The sequence below is a fragment of the Mustela putorius genome, unplaced genomic scaffold (genome assembly GCF_011764305.1).
Source record: "Mustela putorius furo isolate JIRA1106 unplaced genomic scaffold, ASM1176430v1.1 tig00003863_pilon_pilon_pilon, whole genome shotgun sequence".
Classification (NCBI taxonomy): domain Eukaryota; kingdom Metazoa; phylum Chordata; class Mammalia; order Carnivora; family Mustelidae; genus Mustela; species Mustela putorius.
In genome coordinates, this window is record NW_025422015.1 from 22,169,769 (window position 1) to 22,175,842 (window position 6,074).

The window sequence follows — 6,074 nt, forward strand, 5'->3', positions numbered from 1 at the left end:
CCCTAATCACCTCCAGGCTGACCTTGAAGCTCTGAATGAGCAGGAAGTAACAGTTAAAGTAAAATTGTAAACTGCCTGCCAGGTCATTGGAAGCTCACCTTTATAAACATGCAGAACCACCTAGCAAAGTCTGGTTGATTTATTGGTTTAAAGCATTTAAGTAAATCTCTGTCCAACAATTATCTGGCCATAAAGCTATCTGCAGAGGCTTCTGAGGGTACACACTTTATCTTCTGAGGATACAGACTTTTTAGGGTTACCCAGGAAAGACTAAAACAAACAGCAGCCGTACAAAAACGATAACAAACAGTCACAAAATAACTCCAAGCTAGGGGAAGGGGATCTGATTTTCAGAGCTGCCAGATTTTATTCACTTATTTTAAATGCATTGTTTTTGTGTGAAACAAAAGAAGTATGAAACATGCAAAGAAGCATGAAAACATGGCCCATCTGGAAAAACACAGGGGAGAAAAGCAGTCAATGGAAACTCTCCTGATGAAACCAAGATGTTGGACTTACGTAACAAAGATTTTAAATCAGAGATTATAAATATGTTCAAAGAACTAAAGGAAAACATATCTAAATATTTAAGGTAATTATGAGACTGATGTCTCCTCAAATACAGAATAGTAAAAGAAATTATAAAAACAATTAATTAGGGTGCCTGGGTGGCTCAGTGGGTTAAAGCCTCTGCCTTTGGTTTGGTTCATAATCCGAGGGTCCTGGGATCTAGCCCTGCATCAGGCTCTCTGCTCAGCAGGGAGCCTGCTTCCCTTCCTCTCTCTCTGCCTGCCTCTCTGCCTACTTGTGATCTCTGTCTGTCAGATAAATAAATAAAATCTTTAAAAAAAAAACAATTAATTAGAGCTTCCAGAGTTTAAAATAACAATAACAGAAATTAATTTACTTAGAGAGGCTCAACAGCAAATCTGAATTAGCAGAATAAAGAGTCAGTAGGCTTGAATATATGTCAATTAAGATGATCTAGTCTGAGGTACAAAAAAAGAACAGAGCCTCAGAGATCTGTGGGACACCATCATATGCAAATTTGTCAACATGGGCATAATGGGAGTCCCAAAAAGAAAGGAGAAGAGGAAGCAGTAGAAAGAACAATAGAAAACTCAGTACCTGAAAACCATCTGAAGGTAATAAAAAACACTGATCTACACATCCAAGAAGTTAAATGATCCAGGAATAAGATAGACACAAAGAGATCCACACATAGATACACTGTAGTCAACTGTTAAAAGCCAAATCAAAGAAAATATGACAGCAACAAGAGAAATTAACTCATCACATACAAGAAATCCACAATACGTTTATAGCTGACTTCTCATCAGAGGCCAGGGAAGCCAGAAGGCCACGGATGACATATTCAAAGTGCTGAAAGAAAAAGACTGTTGACCCAAACTCCCATTTAAAAAACTAAGGAGAAATAAAGACATTTCCAGATAAACCAAAACTGAGAGAATTTGTTACTTAGCAGTCTTATCCTCCAAAAAACTCTTAAAGGGAGTCACTAAGACCGAAAAGAAAGGACAGTAGACAATAATTTGAATTCATACAAAGAAATGAAGAGTATCAGTAAAGGTAACTACGTGGGTAAATATAAAAGCATGATACATTTTTATTGAAATATTGAAGTTAGATTCACATACCAAAATAATCTAATCTTTTAAAGTGTACAAATTCAGTGTTTTAAAGTATATTAAGAATTGTGTAATTATTGCCACTATCAATTTTTAGAATATTTTCATCCCCCCAAAAAGACCCATATCTGCTAATAATCTCTCCACTCCCTTTTACCTCCAGGCCTTGGCAACCACTAATCTACTTTCTGTCCCTGTGTCTATTCTTCACAATTTAACGTAAACGGAGTCATGAAATATGTAGCTTTTGTGACTGGCTTCTGTCAGTTAGGATGTTTTCAAGGTTCATCCACATTGTAGTACGTTATCAGTACTTTATTTCTCTTTATAGCTAAATAATATTCCATTGTATGGATATACCACCTTTGTGTATCCCCTCACCACTTGATGGACATTATGTTTGTTTCCACTGTTTGGCTACTATAAATTATGCTGCTATGAAAATTTATGCACAAGTTTTTGTGTGTGGGCATATGTTTACAACTTTCTTGGGTAGTAAAATTGCTAGGGCATATGGTAACTCCTTAACTTTTTGAAGAACTGTCAAGCTATTTTCCAAATAGCTTCACCATTTTACAAGCCCACCAGCAACGTGTGAGGATTCTGGTTTCTCCACACCTTCGTCAAAACTTGTTATAGTCAGCAATTCCAATCATCCATGTGGGTATAAAGTGTTAACTCACTGTGTTTTTCATTTGCATTTTCCTAATGACTAATACACTGAGCAACGTTTCAGGGTATTATTGGCTATCTTTATTTCCTTCGAGAAGTGTCTGTGCAAACTTTTGCTTATTTTTAAATTGGGTTATTTGTCTTTTTATTGTCAAGTTGCAAGCATCCTTTATATAGTCTGGATACTAAACATACTAAACTCTTATGAAGTATATGATTTGCAAATATTCTCTCCCAATCCATGGGCTGTTTTTTGGTTTATTTTGTTTTGTTTTACTTCTTGATGGGGCCTTTTGATGCTCAAAAGTATTTTTGTTGTTGTTATTTTGTGGGGAGGGTGGGTGAGATGGGGGAGGGGGAGAGGGAAAGAGAATCTTAAGCAGGCTCCATGCCCAGCACAGAGTCCAGTGTGGGGCTTGATTGCACAACCCTGGGATCACCACCCAAGCCAAAAATCAAAAGTCCAAGGCTTAATTGACTAAGCCACCCAGGTGCACCATTTTTTTTTCTTTTTTTAATTCTAGAGAACTATGAAGTCCTTCCTTGCAAGCACAGCTCGTTTCTGTAGATTATTTTCCAAAGGTGTAAAAAATGGAATCAAAATGGAGAATCCCTTAAGAACCTGAAGAAGTGCAATATTTAAAGCTACTATTACCCAGTAGTAAGAATTCCAGCCTTCAGCTGCCAGCCATCTCCTCTTCCTCTTCCCCAGAGTTAGTGGGATGAAACCTTCTTCCCCTTGACTGTTTTCCTTTCTTTTTTCTTAACAACTGGGCATGCATGGTTCAGCACCTTGAGGAAGTTGGCTGTTTTTGCCCACACATGTGTGTGAATATCAGCCTTAGGGCACTTGATGTGTTAGTGTGGATTGTTCCAGAACGAGTGGATCAGGTGGATGGTGTTGTCTCAAGCACTGGAGTTGGTATGCCTCAAGGAAATGGCAGGGAGGTGTATAGCCATTGCTGTCACCCATGTCTTGGGTGTCATGGCAGCACCCATGTCTTTCAACTCCAGAGGAGCTTCCCTGTGGCTAAACAGGACACGTAGGGCTGCGTACCTGGTTCTGCGTCCTTCTTTGAACTCTTGCATGAACACTTTTCCAATGACTGCATCATTGTCATCCTTAAACACTGTGCTGAAGATGACCGTGACTTGGTCCTTTTAGACTCAACATACATGGTCTCATCATCCCTCCAATGGGTAACTGCCCTCTGCTTGGAATTGGAAGTCTTTCAAGCAAAACAATTTCGTTTCAACACACCAGCCTTGATGCACAATGGAATCCTTGGATGTTGGTGGATTTTCAAGGTCATATAGCAGAGACATTGTGTCCTGATTTGGGATTTACCAAGAAATTTCCATATACTATCTGCTATAACTCATCCGCATCATGTGCCTGATGTTCCTTGTTGAATTTCAAGGAAAGACTGACCATCACTTTTGTTTTGTCTCCATTAGAGTTTGAAATATGTTAGAGTACAACATCAAAATCTACAAATGTTACTTCTACTACTTCTGATTTGTTATCAGCAGCGATGTTCTCCACCTTGATCTTGAGCATCCCTCGATGATGCAGTTGTTCAGGTTGTTCACCTTGAGCAGGATCTCAGCAGAGCCTACCCAGCCCCCCCACGCCCCTCCCATGCCGCACCCACCTGCCGCTTCCACCATTGCCACCTCACCGACCTGTGCTGATTGGTTTACTGCTGTTTTGTGTTTTTTTTTTTTAACTGCCTTTGAATTTACCCTGGTGATTTTTTCAGAATATTTTTCACCTTCCAGGCTTTCAAATTTAATCATTATATGATTTCCAGAACAGTTTAGCCATTCTGTATTTATTCACCATACTATTCAAATTTCCTGGGTGGTGTTTGCCTCTTCCTTCAAAAACCATTAGAGACATCTTGTGTTTCTGCCAAGCATCTTGTAAGCAATACGTATTTGAATTCTGATTTTAAAAATAATCTGAAAATTATTGCTTTGTCCTTTTCCTTTTATGACATAGCTGTTCTTTTTGATCAAACATCAACTCTTTTATTGCATGTTTCCTAATTTTTTTTTTTTAATGATTTGCAGTTTCATTGGCTTTCTGCCTTGTACTATGTGGACTGTATCTTACCTAAACATGTTTTCTGCACTTACTTTGTTTTACTTCTCATTAAGTTTTATACTTTGCTCACTCTCTCCTTGACACTCTTAACTTCCTTCAGCATTCATGAAGCTGTGTATTTCCTGAGTTTTGGTCTTCCCTCTGGCACTTTCTTCTCTATGTTGATGTTTGGCTGCCCTCCCCCTCATTCCTCAAATGTCGTGCTCTTCAGAACTCCCTTTTTCTTTCCAACCCCCTTTCCCCAGACCATTTCATCCCATTCCTTGGATTTAATTATCATCTATACACTAAAAGACTAAAATTCTCAGTCTTTTAGATCTATCCTAGATCCCTCTCCTGAACCCAAGCCCATAGACATCTAACTAACTACCAGATATCCCCATTTGGATGTCCCCCAGGCATATTAAATACAAAGTACTCAAAATGACACTCATTTCTTTCCCAGTAAGTAAACTTCTCCTCTACCAGAATCTTCCCTCCAGAAAATGACAGCCCTATCCACCTCAATCCTAAAGCCAGAAAATCTGGGAAGATATTTAACTCCCCTATTTCCCTAAACCCCCATATTTCTCACCCACATCTTTCAGTATTCTTGCTTCTGGATTCCATGTAGTGGTGGAATTCATCATCTCTCTATCTACAGAGCCTCTGCTATGGAGACAAGTGACTACGTGCTCTTACTTGGACCCTGCGAAGGTTGTCTAATTAATCATTTTTGATCTATTCTCCGTCCTGCAAACAGGAGAATCTTTTAAATACAAATCTGAGTGTGTTGCTCCTCCACTTAAAACCCTTCAGTTGGGATGCCTGAGTGATACAGTCGAGGGGTCGACTGGGATTGAGTCCTGCATCGGGCTTCCTGCTCAATGGGGAGCCTGCTTCTCCCTTCTCCTCTGCCCCTCCCCCCTCCACTTGTGCGCTCGCTCTCGCTCTCTCTCTCTCTCTCTCTCTCTCCTGGCTCACTTGCTCTATCTCAAAAGGATAAATAAAAAATCTTAAAAAAAAAAAAACAACTCTTCAGTGGATTTCCATTGCATTTGTATAAGCCTTAGAAGGTCCTCCCTGAACTTGGACCTCACTCCTCTTTGCCACCTCTTCTTAACCACCCTCCATGTCTGACTATGTTCTCCGATCATAGCTAGACTATATTTAGTTCCTTGGACATGCTAGGAACCCCGTGGCAGACACTGTAAATTGGCCCCAGTATCTATTGTCTTCTCTTAGTAATAGAACTGACTGCACTCCAGATTCAGTAGGACACAAAATTGGTAGTCACTACTTTTTTTTTTTTTCCTGGTTTCTACTTTTATTAGCTTCCCAGGCTATTAGGTGTGACTCTGTGACCTGGCTTTCAGGAACGGAAGGTGTGGAAAGGTGATATGTGCAACTTTAACTTCACTTCCTTAGAAATAAGTTGATTGCCCTTTGTTCCTTCCCTAGGGCTGGAGCTGGTGAACAACCTTTGACCGAATGAATGGGGAAATCCACCAGGAGGATGGGAAGACTGGAAAATGGAAGGAACCTGTGACCCTCAATAATGATATGGTACACAGATGTCTGAGTCCTTTGTTTTTTTTTTTTTTTTTTTTTTTTAAGATTTTGCTTATTGATGTGACAGAAAGAAAGAGACAGAGCACAAGCAG

At 39.6% G+C, this 6,074-nt stretch overlaps 1 pseudogene; it reads right to left on the reverse strand.

Moving 5' to 3' along the window:
* Positions 1 to 3,035: 3,035 nt before the first annotated feature.
* Positions 3,036 to 3,920, reverse strand: LOC101687640 (annotated as a pseudogene).
* Between the last annotated feature and the right edge of the window lie 2,154 nt (positions 3,921 to 6,074).